Source organism: Schistocerca piceifrons, chromosome 1 (genome assembly GCF_021461385.2).
Source record: "Schistocerca piceifrons isolate TAMUIC-IGC-003096 chromosome 1, iqSchPice1.1, whole genome shotgun sequence".
NCBI classification, from domain to species: Eukaryota; Metazoa; Arthropoda; class Insecta; order Orthoptera; family Acrididae; genus Schistocerca; species Schistocerca piceifrons.
Genome location: NC_060138.1, coordinates 978727221 through 978745914, shown reverse-complemented (window position 1 = coordinate 978745914; position 18694 = coordinate 978727221).

Sequence of the window (18694 nt, the reverse complement as noted above, 5' to 3'; positions counted from 1 at the left end):
TAGTACTTGACAAAGACATTCAAGACATGCAAACACACTCATCTGACACAGAGCTAATGGACTTGAAAACATTGCTTGATCATAAGATAAGTGAAGCTACAGCTCTCAGTGTACATGAACGTATAAAACTACAGGAAGTGTTATCCAAATATTTACAAGTTTTTACCAAACGATTAGGTGTTATCAACACGTATGTGTACAAGATTGAAGTGAAGCCTCACAAGATCTTCTACCATAAGACATATAACGTACCGTTATCTCAACGACCTGCTGTGTGGCAAGAATTAAAACAAATGTTAGACTGGAAGGTCATTGAACCATCCACCTCACCTTATTGTAGTCCTCTACTTGTTGTCAAAAGATCAAATGGAAGCATTAGGTTAGTGTTAGATGCACGAGCTATTAATGAAATAATTTTACCGGTTCACACAAAACCTGAAAATTTAGAAGAGCAATTACAGAAATTTCTAGATGCAAAATATTTTTCCACAATAGATCTCGCTAATTCGTTTTGGCAGGTGGGTATCACTCCTGATTCTCGGAAATATACTGCATTTATGTTCGGGGGGCGAACCTATCAGTTTTGTGTTCTACCCTTCGGACTGAATGTCAGCTCTGGGGTATTCATTACAGCCCTGGATACCGTACTTGGCGACGATTTAGTTGAGACAGTCACACACTATGTAGATGATATACTGATAGCTACACAATCTTGGAATGAACACGTTGACACTCTTCAAAGAATTTTAGAAAAATTTGCACAAGCTGGAGTCACAGCCAACCTAAGAAAATCAAAATTTGGTTGCAGTGAGATAAAATATTTAGGACATATCATTAATTCACAGGGCATACGTCCGGATCCCAGTAAATTAGATGCTATCAGAAACTTTCCTAGCCCTCGAACTAAAAAGCAGTTAAAATCATTCCTTGGGCTATGTTCATTTTTCAGACGTTTTTTGCCACAACCACTTTTGAACAGTAAACATCTGCTAAATCTACTCAGAAAGAATCAAGTTTGGATCTGGTCGGAACAGTGCCAGAATGACTTTAATACAATTAAACATGCTTTAGTGGGTGCTAACATATTGAGCCATCCAGATTTCAATTTAGATTTTTGTATGACTTGTGACGCTTCACGTACTGGCTTGGGCTGTTGCTTATTTCAAGTTGTAAAGAATAAAGAGGAGGAACAGATAAGAATTATTGGGTTTGCGAGTCGCACTCTAACTGAATGTGAGCGTACATACTCAACTACTGAGTTAGAAACACTTTCCATAGTATGGGCATTCAAGAAATTCAATTATTATTTATTTGGAAAACATGCGGTAATTTACACTGATCACCAGGCCCTGACATTTTTGTTAACTTGTAAACTTGTACATCCTAGACTATCACGATGGGCAGTTACACTTCAGAACTACTCTTTTGAAATTAAGTACATAAGAGGTAAGGACAACACCATTGCAGACACTTTGTCTAGACTTCCACAAGGTATGAATGATACCAACAGTGACTTAGAAAATATAAATGACTACAGGATTCTCTTAATGCAAGACAAGCAGTATCACCAATATTATATTGATATGTGCAGAAACATGGCTGAATTACAAAAATCTGATCCTCACTGGTATAAGATAATAACATTACTGGTAGAAAAACACAATCATCCTTTGACTAAGTATTACAAGTTACACAATGATGTGTTATTTTACCGCCGACATCCAAATGCTACTAACTGGTGTGTATGCATTCCCAAAGAGTCTGAACGTAATCTAATTTGGCACACACACTTAGTTTGGGGTCATTATGGGACGAAAAAGTGTTTGGCAAAGCTCAGTACATACTGTTATTTTAGCAATATGAGAAGAAAAATTTACAGGGAACTAAAAACATGTGTCATATGTCAAAAATCAAAACCTCAGAATTTATCCACAAAAACAGATTTACATTCTATTTTACCCAGTAAACCCCTGGAAATTCTGTGTACTGACATCAGTGGACCGCATCCAGCAAGCTCTGGAGGCGTCAAATATATCTTAGCTTTTTACGATATATTTTCTAAACATGTAAAACTTTATGCTTTAAAATCCGCCACTGAAAATGCTATAATACGAAGATTCTCAAGTGATTACCTGACGCACGTGGGAAAACCTAAAGCAATTCTATAGATAATGCAGCGTACTACTCTGGGTACAAATGGAGAAATTTCTTGAAGGACAATAACATTAAAAGTATATTTATTTCGAGGTTTAGTCCACAATGTAACGCGACTGAGAGACTTTTCCGAGAATTAAATCGATTCATGAGGACCTATATTTCATCAAAACATACTAATTGGGTGTCCTACCTAAGTCTTTTCGAAGACGTACACAATAACTTAAATATTTACGATACGAATTACACACCTAACGAGATCATGTTCAATTGCAAACAGAACGATCAGTGGATAGAACCATTACCTAAGTTGTCAGACAAGGAAATCACACCTGAACAGAAAATAAAAGAAGTATTGACTACATTGACACATCACGCACAAATACGAAACAAACATCACAGAAACATAATAAAAAGAAAACAAAAATTCGAGGTAGGAATGCTTGTACTACTTCGTACTCATCATAAATCTGTAGCACTCAAACGACGCAACGCTAAGTGGCGTCTGCTATATGAAGGACCTTATATAATTGTTAACATACCGCATCCTGGTGCGTATCTGTTACAACATCCTAGAAATAACAAAATTATTGGGCTATACGCACACCGAGATCTTAGAGCATTTCATGCTGAATAATGTCAAAGTCATACCCATCAAAATATTGCTAAGCAACTCGAAAAACTCTGTTGTTACAACACAGATAATAAGTAGTATAGAAATTTTCATTTCAGTGGTTCCAGTGACGCAGTTGAAGACAGAAGAACTCTTCTTTCAGCGCGCGCCTCCACCTGAAAGACGGAATATTAAAGTAAAATTTATGATTACGTAGCAGTGGATGACATATTAATTTTTCACGGAACATTTGTTACTGAAGGTACCACTGACTTGGTGTGACACCTGACGAACTGACAGACGTCATCTGTGAAGCGATCTTTTACTTTGAGAAATAGATTAGACGCACATCTCTCAACACGAAAAGCATCTATCAGTAGTCAAGGCCACACAGACACTCTACACACACGCACAAAACGCGAGGAATCGAACATTTTCTCTCTCTTACTATTTTGAATATTTATTGAGTAGTGAAAACGCCTGGTCTTGCCTACTGATGTAATGAATGTTGTGTCTAACCTATCTTAATTTCAGATGACATCACAAAAAACATCGATAATATCCCAGCAAAACCGCTAAAGAGGATGTAAATATCTGCAATTCATGTAATCAAATGTGACACAATGTAATAACCTATAGCGATGTAATGATGATGTAAACATGTTTATGTGCAACTATATTATGTTTATGCTAAGAAAATATGTGACGTGTGTATGTATAATTACTTATTTTTTTAACTGATGTATAGTGTAACTGTTACTATGTAAAAATTTGAACAAAACGAGTGCCAAAAAGACATTGCATAGTGAACCACTGTTCATGGACATTAACGAACATTACTAACTCTGCAACTACGCGGAAACCTATGTGAAAGAAACTGTTAATGCCATTCATTATGCAGCGTATCTATGTAAACGCGATGAACGATTTCCTTGATTAATAACTACGAACATTTAGGTGAGCTATATTCAGCAAAAAACTGAAAATGTGAAGTGCGTAATTCGTGCATCGTCTAGTGACATTACTACAGTACCCAACTTCAAGATGTTAACTGGATTAAATGGACACAAAGTGCCTGTCCAGAAAACAACAGGACGGGTGGAAGAATTTTGGTTGGAACTTCAGGGAATGAAATGTTCTCGAAATGTGACGGACACTCTTACCTGGACTGTCCAAGGATCGACGCCAGCTATGTGCCGTCCGAGGTTCTGCAACCAAGCTTCCACGGAATGTAAAAAACGAACTGCACGTGGACCAATTACTCGACGGGTCACGTCTGATCTGTAATAAGCAATGCTTTTAGTCACAACGAACTGCATCACTACGACTATAATGGAAATGAGAAATGGACACGCTTATGTATTAATCACGTTGTTATACAACGATGTTACTGTGATCAAAAAACTTTACCACAACGATACTAACCTGTAAAAAATTATTGTGCAGCGGATGAATATGAACTGTAATAACGACACGATGTGTATAGGTCAACGCACCTGAAAAATACGGACATTTTTCTTTGAAGTATTTCAAAACAATACTATGTAACTAAGAACATTCAACAATCTAAGTTGTATTGTGTTATAACAAATATTGTAAATTTAAAACTAAGTTACCTGTCATAGAATGTAGTCTTCATATGTAATCTTGGTTGAATATTTTCTTTGTGCAACGACTGAAAAACGCGCGCACACGAACAATATGAACTGCAATACTGTGCCGCGTGATCTAACTGTACGATATAACGGCAGTGCCGCAGTTACACAGACGCTTCTGCGCATGCGCGCACTATATTTGCCAACATAAGAACTTTTACGGCGCACCCGCGTCATTCAAATTTTGTATATAATGTGTAATGTAAGTCATGTAAATAGTTGTAGATAACTTAGATTTTCTTGTGCCTTTAGGTGAATTGCTCGCCTGCAGGTGTGTCCTTTCGCCTCGCAATTCAGGGGGCAATATAAAGGCACATTTGCATGCCGAGCGTGAGTTTCCGCGGAAACGCGAAATACTAATTAAATAAATGATCAGTGACAAATAAATAAAGCCTATGGCACACAACTGCAGCGCTGTGTCGCTGATAAAACAAAAGCACAATTACGTTACTCTTATGTTTGATTAAAAAAGGAGAGCTCTGGTAGAAGTGGTGCGAGAAGCACGTATTTTACTTTATTGTCTGGCACACCGCCATATTTCATGTTATAGAAGAATACTGCGAGTTGCAACCACACTAGGCACTCGATTCTGTAAAGAATTTATATTTATAAAAGTAAGTAGGATTATGAACTGTAGGCTTATTCATTGAATATATCTGATTTAACTAACTGTGTAACTTTTTTATGTTTAGTAGACAATTACCTCTGTACGACGTATTGGCATGGCTGGCAAATTATTGTAATATTGAGATTTAGATTATGAGTCCGCACCTACCGCAGCAATTTTTGGAAACGATTTAATTACGAAGTCCGATTATTTCAGTTTTATTTCACGGTCAACTACGAGTAACGTTGCCTTTACGAAAAAGCCATTGTCAAGCGTCTGATAACGAATAATTAAACGTCCACGTTCCAGATAAGCAAAATATTAATTACAATTGCAATCACAATCACCATCATACAGATAGAATAATTAATATCTAAATAACAATATTTTATTTATTTTATTTATTTTATAAATTGTATTCTAAATGTGGATATCCAAGTAATAGCGAATAGTGACTCCATGAATAAAATGGTGACATTTAACTCAGTAAAGCTTGGGCGCAGCTTTGTAAATTTTAAAATGGGTGCAGCGAGCTCAATACGAAAGTATGAAATTCGATGACGTTGTGATGACATCATCGACGTTATCATGGCTGCTAGCCGGAGACTGTGTAAGAACTATAACTGCCACAACACGTACGATGTCAGTTCTGAATGGCAGTGAAGTATTCTAACGAAAATTCGTGTGTTTCATACCACTAGAGTTTCAAGAATTTTGTATTAATTCCTCTCGCCTTTGACTTCATTCGTGAACTTTGAAGCAATAATTAATTTTAGAATGGCGATAGATTTTCCTATCGTGGGATTGCCAACATGCTGATTTCACGTGAGAAAAACCCACCGTAATGTCAAACAATACAAGGTGATAGTGAAACGATAAAGTCAGGTTTACAGCGATAACTTCTTCGGAGAAAAAGACAAATAAGATACTGCTATCGTTTCGACAGGCACCAGAATATTTCAGTTAATCTCCACATAACAGCGATTTGTCCTCAGATGAGCACTCGAGATTTATACTACGGGTTTTTTATGAGAACGAAGTATCAGTTATTTTATCTTATCTCGCACAACGTTTCAGCACGGCAGAATGTTGTATACTGTCTCCACATGGTCTGAAAACGATGGCGTAACAGTTTGGATTCGATGAATTGTTTGAAACAGCGCGTAGGTATTCCTGTGTGGCGCTTATTCTGCGTTGGAAATTTGTAAGCCTGAGGGCACGTAGCACACACCCATACGTCCGCAAGCATTCACACAAACAGGACGCGAAATGCATCGCCATTTAATTGTTTAGCGGATGTATTTCATTTCCCAGTAAAGCTGTTGCCACTGTGACCGCAAAAGAACACCGTATAGAGTTGGCAAAATGGCGGGACTAATTATTTTACGAGAATTGCTACTTTCAGAATAAAGGGGAGCCAAAATAAAGCCAGTCCAGAGAATATTCTTGAGGAAGCTATTCAAACAGCGCAGGCATCTTTAGAAAAGTATCTGGAACGAGTACGAACATCACATAACCAGTTGAATAAAATAATTTTGCGGATTGGGCCGCTTCATTTTGAACATTAGAAACAGTTATAAAACAAAACCGACGTTTCAACTTTCTTAGAGGGGATCTCTATGAGGTGACGAAACTACAGGGCTCCGATGATGGTCTTCCATATGTACCGTCCCTTTCCGACTGCCGCGTGACAACTGACATCTCAATTCTGAAACATTATAGGAATGTCCAAAGTCAAGATGCGTGTGTTGACAGCTACGGGCTGTGTTACTCTAGCGGGTGACTGGCAGTCAACAGCGAATCGCGCAACTTGTACCCAGGGGCCACTGGTTTATAATGTAGAACCGAGGTCGTAAGGAGCTACTTTGTAGCGGACAATCCCTCCTGTTCGTGTTGTTGGGAAGTTTAATTACATCGGTAGTCTCTCAATTTTCGCTTCTCAGCCAGAGCTGCCGAGCATGCATACGGACTTCTTAGAAGTGAATATCCCCGATGGATTCGGCTATAGTACAAGTGCTGTATTGGTACAACACGGCGCGTTGGGAAGACCATTTTCAAAAACCCAGTAGTTTCTTCGCCCTGACAAATAGAGCTACAAAGATGATCGTACTGGCAGATTTGTATTGTGACTGTTTTTAATACGACAAACTGACATGGTCAAGTACCTATAAGGAAGTTATTGAGATTGACACTGGTCTGCTGAATGCTACTGACGTACACCGGATAATATTGCCCAAGTGAAAAATAGCTTGTAGAACAGACCGGAAAAATCGCGGCGCCAGTCAGCTGTAAACAAGTCAATTTAAACATCGTTGAGTCAGAATATTGAAAAAAGGAACCTACATATTTTTCTTTACAAATTTTCGGTGTACATCAGTTAAATCTGTAAAAACAACCTTTCAGGTTAGGTTCTGCAGGTGGTTTCTGAATTGGATCTACGTGTTTCCAGAACAACATGATTTTCATTTCGACAGTTCATTTTATCAAAGGAGGGCTGTCTTCGTGGGTGAGCTTACAGAACACGTGCCACTACGCATCAAAACACCTTCATCAGCGCATCGAACACCCTTTCCATAGTATAATGAATGATATTTCGTGCGCAATTTTTGGGCCAGTTCTATTACAGTGACCCTGTAGTTTCTTGTGGGCTACGACTTTTTTTCAGATGCCGTACCGTGCAGCTTCACTGGTGAGTAGCAGACTTGCAGACAAAATAACATTGGGAAGTATCGCTAATGTTCCCCGCCAAGTGGAACACTCGAATGTTCCATTTGATGACTGACATAGAGACCTTGCAGTAACAGTAGAGTACAGTTGGACACAAGGAGGATTAGAGATCTGAGGGTATTTAATCAGGACAGTTTCAAAAGTGCCAGACGCATGGGAAATTCCAAATTCAAAGCTGGGTGGTAGCTTTCTATGGGACAAGTATCAAGTGTTGAAGGGACCATACTCATCTGAGATCGACGGTCATTGTCGGCGAGATTAACATCGTAAGAGGGTTGTCAGAGCCTATTTCAAGTTACGTCGTCGGATAGAAATAGAGGGTAAATTTAGTCATTTCGATGAAACCACCTATACGTTTAATCTCATGATTAATAATTCCGAAAATACTTGAAAAATAGGTTACGATTAAAGCAAGGCCATCAACGGAAAAAACAGAGTAGGAAATAAGAGACGTTGCGACTTGCTTATGACTGTTAAGTACTAAAATAGCTAGTAATGGGGAGACCTCTCAGATATGCTTTACATCTCATGCCTCCTGAAGATTACTTGACTCCTAATAAACAACAACGTTATTCTACGAATTTGTTTTTTAGCGCCTTCATGAACATGGATGAAAATTCACTTCGCAGTGAAGTGGTCCACGTCAGGTTCGACGTACACAAATTAAAGCTCAGGTACTCAATGAAAAGCAGGTTTACTGAAATGAACATAAAACTTCAATTCCTCTTCTTCAGAGCATGATCACACAACACAAGAGGTAGTTCACAATTAACTCTCTGTCAAGGAAGAGGATGGACTGTTAGCCAATGAAACGAGGAACTGATTGTCTCTTCAGAAACACTATGTTGGTCCAAATTATTGAAATCCTGGAGGTCTACGCCGTGCAGACAAAGTCTCGGCAATTGCTTGAGGACGAAAGCGGTATGGCAAGTAGAAGATGAGGTAACTTTGACCCCAACCAAGAGGTCATTCAAGGAAATCTCATGCAATTCCACATGTCGTCACTTATCTCCAAGATTGTTTCAAGAAACATCACATCGTGCCACGTGCCAAAGTCAAGGAGTGGAGCGCCTCCATATCCCCCTGCACTTCTACAAATTTTGCATGAAGCAACCATCTCTGAGTTAGTGGTAGCAAAACTTGACTTCATTTCACATGCATGTAATATTTCGCTACCGTCAGCTCAAGCCGGGCTCCATAAGCCCGTTCACCAGCAACTTGCATGAAGCCGCACCCCCCCCCCCCCCCCACATCCCTCCGAATGCACCTATTTCCAACAAATGGCGAAACCTCCCCACCCCAATCTACCCCCCACCCCACCCTCCCCCCTGCTCTGCATTCTTGGTCATGAGACTCGACTGCAGTTCTCATGCACATCATATTTCGTTGCTATCATCACTCTCACCCCCCCCCCCCCCTCCTCCGAAGACGCAGACTTTTGCAAATTTTCCATGAAGCACCCCAGGCATCCTGTCCTGTCCCATCCCCACACGGCCATATGCCCACATGGGGCATGGGGCACAGGGCACGGGGCACAGGTTATGGGGTACAGGGCATGGGGAAATAGCATGGGGCATGAGGCATGACTCGTGCCTCGCACCTCGCACCTGGCACCTGATGCCTCCAGTCTGCAGCTATATTTGCGTTACTGAGTTCTAAAAATTCGCTTAAGGACTGACTCACTAGTCCTCGAAGCCATATGTCATCCGCCAAAGAACACTGGCATGAGGAGATAGAATATTTCTCTATAAATAATTAAAAACCAACAATTGCTTATAAAGTATACGTAACAAAACAAGAATTTTATGTGCTGAAAATGAGTTTTTTACCTTAAATGCTACCCCACAAGTCTGAAAATGTAAAGGCAAGTTCACTTCCATATTCTACTTGCTCCTATTTACCAGCGAAGGGCTGTACTGAAAAATCGATATTTCTCTATGTACGATTAAGAACCAAAATTTGTTTATAAAACACAAATACACAAAATAGGAATGTGTATTTGTTGAACATTTTTACCTTAAATAACATCCCAGAAACCCAGAACACACGAAATAATAGCAAATCCAGTTTCGCCTCCCAGTAGATGGCTACATTGAAAAAATCGTCAATAGATCTTTGCGCCAGATCAAAAGATGGCTCCACTGCGAAAAATCATCCTTAGGTCGTTGGTTGTACCATGAGTAAGTAGTTCTCACTGTTACTAGCTCATAGCTCCACAGTAAAAAAACACGGTCATAAATTAATTATTTTCCACAGCTAAGATGTCGAAATATTCTAAAATGTCTGCAAAATAAGTGGGCTACGCAATAAGCGCAATGCTCACAGCTCTTGGAATCTTCAGAAATATGTGGGTGACGTTTTCCAGAAAGTCAGATAGTATACAACCAGGGTCATACATTCCCCACACCAACGTGAATAGTCATTTTGGTGCCACTTCCCCCAATGATTTTAGAAATTCTGGTGGAATGTTATCTATTCCTTCTGCCTTATTTAATTTTAGATCATCCAGAGCTCTTTTAAATTCTGATTCTAGTACTGGATCCCCTTGCTGTTTTATATCGACTTCTGCCCCTTCTTCTATCATGTCATCAGCCAAGTCCTCCCAATCTTAGAGGGATTCAGTGTATACTTTCTACCTATTTGCTCTCTTCTGCATTTTACGTGCGTTTAATGCAGTGGTTTAATGCAGTTGATTATTTACGATTATTCGCCTTCAGGGGCAGTTTCCCACCACATGGGCAAGAGAGTGCCCTGAACCTGTGTCCACACCTCAACCCTCTTTGACACGGCTGTTGGCTGAATGAGGGTGACTTTTTATACCAGAAGTCTTCAGCTGCCATTGCTGATAATTTTCATTCACAATGCAAGTGGTGCTGGGGTTTGAACCCAGGACTAAGGGCCACTAATAAAAAACTCTGCACCTAGACCAAAAGTGCCTGGTTAGGTGACACAACTTTCTCTGCAGTTTCAAGCCTAGTCAGGACAGTTTGACGACAACAAATTTAATACCAATTAGGCATTGAAATATACCATTAAGACATATACTTTGAGTTTTGGGGCATTTAGCTGACAGAAACGGGTATATGTGAAAATTAACCCACACTTACTTTTATGTGGGAGTCATATATGAGATCACATTAATTGATCTGAATCTTAGTCTTTCTTTCATGAATTAGCTCAGGTAGCAATGTGCACATCATGTTTTTTGCACTATCTCAGAATTATTTCATTTGAGGGTGTGTTGTGCACAGGAATAATTAGTTACATTCAGTCACTCTACTTGCCTTCCTAGCTAACACTTACTTTTCTGCTGTTATACGCCTGATCAGGGTAGTTTTACAACATCTGATTTTTAGGCAGGTCTTGGGGGTTTTGGGCTGCTGATGGCAGTGAAATACGACATGCATATCAACTGCAGAAGGAGTCTTGCACCCCCAAATGCAGAGCTGGTGGAGGAGGGGGGGAGGGCTCTCAAGTTGGGGGCACTTTGTGGAAGTTGCAGGTGCATGGGATCGGCGGTGGTGGGAGGGGTGTGTGCACACCTGTTTGATAAGTGTTCTGCAGCAGGAGCCATTAGGCACTGCTGTGTCCAAAAGGATGTGTAATGTGAGCTGATACCCACTGCTAGCGACACCTGGAAAAAAACTTTCCACTGATATGTCGTCCCCATAGTTATTGTACGATAATATCTCCTCCTCTTGTTCGCATGGGGGTGCCCGAAGATGAACATTTAGCCTGCGAAACGATTCGTGCAATAATTGAGAAATTACCGGCAACTGAAGTGGATTTTTTATTCTATTAATATGTATGGCTTTTGTTGACGACATTGAGTTCCTCTGCGAAATCTCTGGATAACTGCCGATGACATCCAGCCAAGTGTAGACCATAGTGCATCCTGCTATATCTAGATGAATACAAGACCACAGGGAAGTCGTATCAGGCAGAAAAAAAATAACATGTTGGCAGGCCAACCATTTGGTGGAGACCATAACCAAATGACCTACACAATGTTATAACAACATGTGGTGTTGGAGTGTTTGTGGAATACAACGCTGGTGTGCCCACTATCTCCTTGGAGCAAGAGGATGCCATTGAAAGCAGACAATTCAAGTTGGTGGTACCAGTAGTCCTGAACATCCAAATGTTCAAAAGTTTTGCAAACTGCTGTCCAACTATTCATCACCAGTCGCACAGTCCTACTGGGAGACATGAAAGGATATTTGTGTAGGCATGTTGTGGTGTAGGCCTGTAATGGATATCGTAATGATACCCCAAGACGAACAGTGCCGCCTCTGTAGACGCTGGACAGTTCTGCTCAGAGTATTATCATGGGCTTATGATCTGTTAACATGGTACACATAATCACTGAATTTCTTCAACTCAAAAATGATAACTACGGCTCTCTTTTCGGTTTGAATGTACAGGATGACAATTATTGAAGTGTATGAAAAAAACATAAATTAGTTACAAACTACGGTGTGCGCACACTTTGCTCAGCATGTAAACGTTACTACAGATATTCGGATTTAGGTTACGACATGTTAAGTATGCCAGAAATCATTGGCGATGTTGTGGCGCAGACGAATACCGAAATTCTGCATGAACCGCTGAAGTGTCGGAAGATCGATGCTAACGATGACCTCCTGAATGGCTGTTCTCAGCTCAGCAATGGTTTTGTGGCTATTGCTGTACATCTTGTCTTTAATATAATCCCACAAAAAGGAGTCGCATGTGTTCAGATCCGGAGAATATGGCGGCCAATCGAGGCCCATGCCAGTGGCCACTGGGTACCCCAGGGCCAGCACGCTGTCCTCAAAGTGCTCCTCCAGAATATCAAACACTCTCCTGCTTCAATGATGTCTTGTATGCACCACATCTTTTCGAAATCAGGGAAACTTTGGATAACGAGGATGAAATCATCTTCCAAAACCTTCACCTACCGTTCGATAGTTACCGTGCCATAAAGGAATATCGCACCGATTATTTCGTGACTGAACATTGCACACCACACAGTCATCCGTTGAGAGTGAACTCGATAGTGAAATGCGGATTCTCAGTCCCCAGATGCACCAATTTGGCTTACATACGAACCCATCCAATTGAAAGTGGGCCTCGCTAAATCAAACCATGCTCTGCGGCAAACGGTTCACAAGCTAGGACAATTTTATTTCATATAGTTCAATAATTTTCACCCTGTAATTTCGAGATAATATGACCCCAACGCCATAGCTGGAAGCTTATGGCATGACCATCAAGGGACGGCGGGGGGAGTATAGCCTGTCTGTCTCGAAAAGCTTTGTCTCGAGTGGAGGACCACTATCATAACATTCTTGCAAAGGAGCTGAGGTAGTGGTTCAGCGATAGATGCCTCATGAGGAAAGAATTTTCTGTAATAGTACGGTTAATCTAATATGGATGTGAACTTTATGGCATCTCTGGCGACTGTTGGGTTTATATGGCTTTGATAAGGTAAGGAGTGGAGTGTGTCCCCGATGCATTAAAACATGTCTCAGATTTCCACTTGCGACATGAAGACATAGAATTTTATCTTATTGCATTTCAAATTAGGCCACTGGAGCACACTGGACGAGGAGTCCAAACCTGTTGCTAGATCCTGTTCACTTCTTCTAGCGACAATGATATCATGCAAATAATTTTATGTCCCCAGAACTCCATTTGGAATTCAATTCCAAATGGAAGTGGAAGACGGCTGGTGCCCTGGGAATGCCGAAGATGAGACGGTTATGCCGAAAAAAGAGCAAACGGCGCGTTAATCTAGGAAGCTTTTGAAATCTGCAGCCAAGGGGATCTGTAAGTAAGCAAACCAAGTTTAAGAAACATTCATCCTCTCCCGTCCTGGGTGCATCTCAAGTTCCAGACCCAAAATGTTCGTGGTCTCGGTCACTTCGATCATTGGGAGATGGGCTGACTGAGACTGCTTGGTACTGAACCTGAGAGCTGAGCTGACCCTTTACTTGGATGGTGCGTTACCTTCTCAGAAAAAGTCCGTATGCAGGGGAGCCCACTTCTGATATGTCTCCCCATAGACAATAGTAGTTGAAGAGTCAGTATCAACTTGAAAAAGAAATGCCTGGAATTGATGGCCACTTCATTGTTAATAAGCTATCTGAGATAGGGAGGACTGCTCGGACATGGAGAACATCAGGACCATAGATGCAGTCAGCGGTTTTGGAATCAGAATGAATGGAGACCAGCTACCCAATCGACTTTCATCTCTGTGGACTATCCATTTTTTCCACATACGGTACATTTTGCCATACAAAAGTATCACTGCTGGCGCTGTTGTAGTACAAAACAGCTAATGTATGAAACTAATTGCTGGGTGTGGCATTCACAGAGGAGTACTTGGCCAGCAAAGCAGGCGAATTTGGGTGATGAGGTCGAGTCTCGTTCCACAGAATTGGGCGGGTGGCAAATGTGGGGTCTTGCCCACTCGTCTCCTTTAGGGTGCCTAAGGGATGCTATGTTCTCGGAATGCTATACAACAATTCAAGCAAATAACATTAGTAGTTTTATTTCTATAAAGCAGACTGACAATACTAAACTTTAATGTACAAAGGTGTCGCAAGAGATGGACGACATGCAAGATAAATCCGTGTCCTAGCTATACACAATGTTCCTGCAAGTTGACAAACGTCACTGGTAACTGCTCTCGTAGCACTCCCTTCTAGGCTGTGCTAACACTCCGCGAATCCTGCCCACTAATGCCCGTTACTGAACACTAATGTCCGCCAGAGGCTGGCAGGAGCAGCGCTTATATTTACTTCTTGCAGAAGTCGCTCCTTGTCAGTGGGCTATTGGCTGACGTCGCCGCACCGTCGTCTCTCGTCTTGCGTTCTTCCTCCGCGTTCCGGCGCTTGTGGATGCGCCAGAACAGCAGACGCCTGCGACAGGCCCTGCAGAGCTGCCGAGTACCTGATGGACTGTTCAGTAGCCCATATAAGGGCAGGCATGCGGCTAAAGATGGCTCGTTACAGCGCACTTCATCTGGAGAGGGGACCAAGATCAAACCAGCGACTCCTCATAAGACTGTCGGTAGTTTTGGGAGTTTATTCTAACTTGGCTGGATTGGGCACCAGAATCCAGAACGTTGTGCTATTGACATCTTGTTGTCGTTTAGCTGGTCGGGAGGAGCAGAACTGATCTTGTTGATTGGTTCGTAGGCAGGCTTTCGGTTGGGTTGCCTTCCTATTAAGAGGTTGTCGGCCTGGCTGCCTGTCTCACCTAAACGCGCAGCTTATTAAAATTTCAAGGCTTTTCTTCTTCATGTCCGAAAGAACAGACACCATATCCATATAAGTATACAGTTCTAGCAATACTGGCCATGACCTTCTTCTTGTGTGTGGATGCACACATATTACCAGAACTCTTACGGGGCTTGGTAAGAATGTCTTCCACGAGTAATGAGTGTGTTGGGTAGGGACACTACGAATGTAATGTGTGGACATATAACGTGAGAATGTGGGTCTCGCGGAAGGCGTGCGGGAGATAGTCCCTGCAGTCGCACTGTCCCCTATGCCCTCGGTGGCTCAGATGGATAGGGCGTCTGCCGTGTTTGCAGGAGACCCCCGGTTCGAGTCTCGGTCAGGGCATACATTTTCACCTATCCCCGTTGATATCTATCATCTCCCGTCAGTAGCTGAAGGTATTAATATATAATTCTAATTTTGTGCGAGTCTTGTAGTTGTAGTGAGTGCTTCCACTTGTTGCCGAAGCCGCGTATTTTCTGCGTTCAGTGCATCTATCTCTCCTAGTCTCTATTGCATCAATACCAATGCTTAGACTCTGTTTCTCACGATTTGGGAAACATAAGTGGAAACTTTCTTGCCTTTTAGTTCGGTCACAAAGTCGCTGAGTATCCTACTGCATAAATTCTCTCGGCGTTTGATGTGCTTTTCGGTGTGCCAAATGTTGCCATTTTGTTTCGATATGCTTCACACTTTTTCGATGTACATGAGACTGCCACATCATGACTGATGTTTGAGTTTGTTACTCCTTTGCTACTAACTATATTCGCAACATATTTCGCAGACAATATCCAACTATGCTGCAGAATAAAAGACACATAGTTCTAGAGGAATGATGTCATAAACAGGAATGATGTCATAAACATTGTTACATCATGCATCAAGTTTTAATACATTTATTCTTTACTACTAAGACACTCGTATCAGGTTATGGGAATCCCTGATATCTGGCAGCGCTTTCGATAGCCTTCAGCTACCAAGCGCCAAGAGCTCTAAGCGAAAACGGTAGCCGTACAGCTATAAAGAGGTTGTCGCAGTCAGTTGCTCGACTTACGAACTTAATACGAACGCCTAGTTGTAATAGAGGGAGAACAGATATGAAAAATAATGCAGTATCTTGAGACTACGTTTCATTCAGAATAATCACACACGTTCATATGCAGAATAGTTAGAACAGTTCACAGAGAACTGTTATGTAACTAATTAACAGAAAAGCGCATAACGTAAAGTTCGTTCGGTAACCAAGTTAGAATTAAAACACAGAAATTAGTAGCCATAGATCTTCGCGCTGTGGCAAGGAGAATCGACCACAGAGCTCCTGGCGGCCAGCGTGTGAACCCTGCTGACAAGTGTCGAGCGAATCAGCTGTCCACCTGCCGTCGCTGTGGTCTGCTGCGTGTCACTCCCCCTCGTGGAAAAAGTAGCGCAGCCCACGAATCGTGCCGCCGTCCGGAATGCTTATGGGGTGGTGGTTGAACCGGCAATGATTCCGGCGGAAGTTGTTGGCTTTCGGTCGTAGACTGCGACTGATTGTGTTGAGAATTCGGTTGTGCCGTTTCTTGTAAAATGAAAGCTGTCTTCACTCTATCGATTGAGACAGTGCTAGGTTTCCCGTTGATGAGACTGTCTAAAGTTGTTCCACTTCTAATAAGGATACGTTGCAGACCAGTATACGGAGGCGTCAATGCTTATTTCATCCCATCTCTGCGCAGCATTACATGTCTACAGGATTGCAATTCTCGATGCACAGTGGAGTTTTATGACGCGATGCTTGACGTGGCCGGATTTGTGACATTCGTTCCCTTAAGTGAGTAACGAAATTTGATTCGTTTCAGATATTTATCATGATTGCCCTTGGGTCAATTAATTCACCGAGTAGTGGTAGAGCTTCTCCATATACTATCTCAGCCGGCGAAGAGTTTAGGTCAGGCGTGCAAATGTTGCACAGGTCGAGTAAGGCTAATGATAACGCAGTTGTCCATTTTGACTCAGGGCACGTCAGTGCGACTTTTAACGACAGATGGCATCGTTCAAACATACTATTACTTGCAGGGTGGTAGCTTGTTGTTTTGTGGTGCACCGCGCCGCAAAATTTGCACAGCTTGGAAAATAATTCGCACTCGAACTGAAACCTCGGTCTGTCGTAATGTGAAGTGGGTAACCGAAGTGGGATACCCAATGCAACACATGTTTTCCACTGGTATAGCCTCTGGCCATCAATTAAAACGGTGAATCGCTGTCAAAAGGTATCTGAAAGGGTTAATGGTCGTACCACATTAATGTGAATATTTGCAAAACATGCTCTTGAGTCTTAAAAATCTCCTAATGGCGAGAAATCTTGCTGCACTGACATCGCGGACATGCGTGAGCTCAGGTTCGACAGTATTTTCGTGTTTCGTAGCCATACAAAACGGTTGGTTATTAATTTAGGTCTTGCCATGACAGTGGGGGGACATAAGTTCTGTAAGAATCGAAGACACATTTGAGAACACAAAAGGTACGAAAGGACGAGTTCTGCCATTCGAAACCTTGCAATATGGTTTGGCATTCGTCCCCGGACGACGCTAAGTCTCAGTTGAAGGTAGAATGTGTTGTCTATCAAAAATTCCAGGTAGCTCCTGGTAAGATTCGTGTGCCTTGGCTAGCTACGTGATGTCTACCGCCTTCGCAATATCGCTCACGCGGGAAAGGCAGTCCGCCACTATGTTATCGATTATGATATACGAGGTCTGTTCGAAAGATTTCGGAACTTCGTCCACAAAATTTATCTATACTTACCTTTCACTTATTGTGCACAGTCTCGTTCAAAGTACTGTCCTCTACAATTGATACACCGCTCCCAATGCCGTTTCCACTTACGGAAGCAGTCTTGGTACGCCTCTTGCTGGATCGCGCGAAGCCTCGTCTCCGAATTTTCTTTTATCTCGTCTATCGTTGTAAATATTCTTCCTTCCAACGGGGTTTTCAGCTTTGGAAATAAAATAAAAAAAGTCCGCCGGGGCCAGGTCTGGAGAGTAAGGAGGATGAGGCAGCACAGCGATTTCGCTTTTTGTGCAATAGTCACGCACCAACAGGGATGAATGAGGGGATCCGTTATCGTCATGCTAAAGCCATGAATTGTTTCGTCACACTTCAGGTCGTTTCCTTCTCACATTTTCTCGCAAGCATCGCAATACGTCCCGATAGTATCATCGATTAACAAAAAAGAAAAAAATGGTTCAAATGGCTCTGAGCACTATGCGTCTCAACTGCTGAGGTCATTAGTCCCCTAGAACTTAGAACTAGTTAAACCTAACTAACCTAAGGACATCACAAACATCCATGCCCGAGGTAGGATTCGAACCTGCGACCGTAGCGGTCTTGCGGTTCCAGACTGCAGACGGCCACAGTTTGTCAATGTGGCTTTGACATTTGACCTGACCTAACAAGCTTTTTTTGGTCTTGGAGAACTTTCTGCGACCCATTATGAGCATCTAACGTTTGCATCAGCATAATAATCGCAAACCCTCATCTCATCACCAGTTATGACTTTCTTAAGGAACATCTAGTTCTCATTTGCGCGATACAAAAGCCCTTCACAGATTGCGAAGCGAAGGTCTTTTCGGTCTTGACTCATGAGCCTTGGGATGAACTTGGCGGCAACATGATGCATTCCAAGATGCTGTGTCAG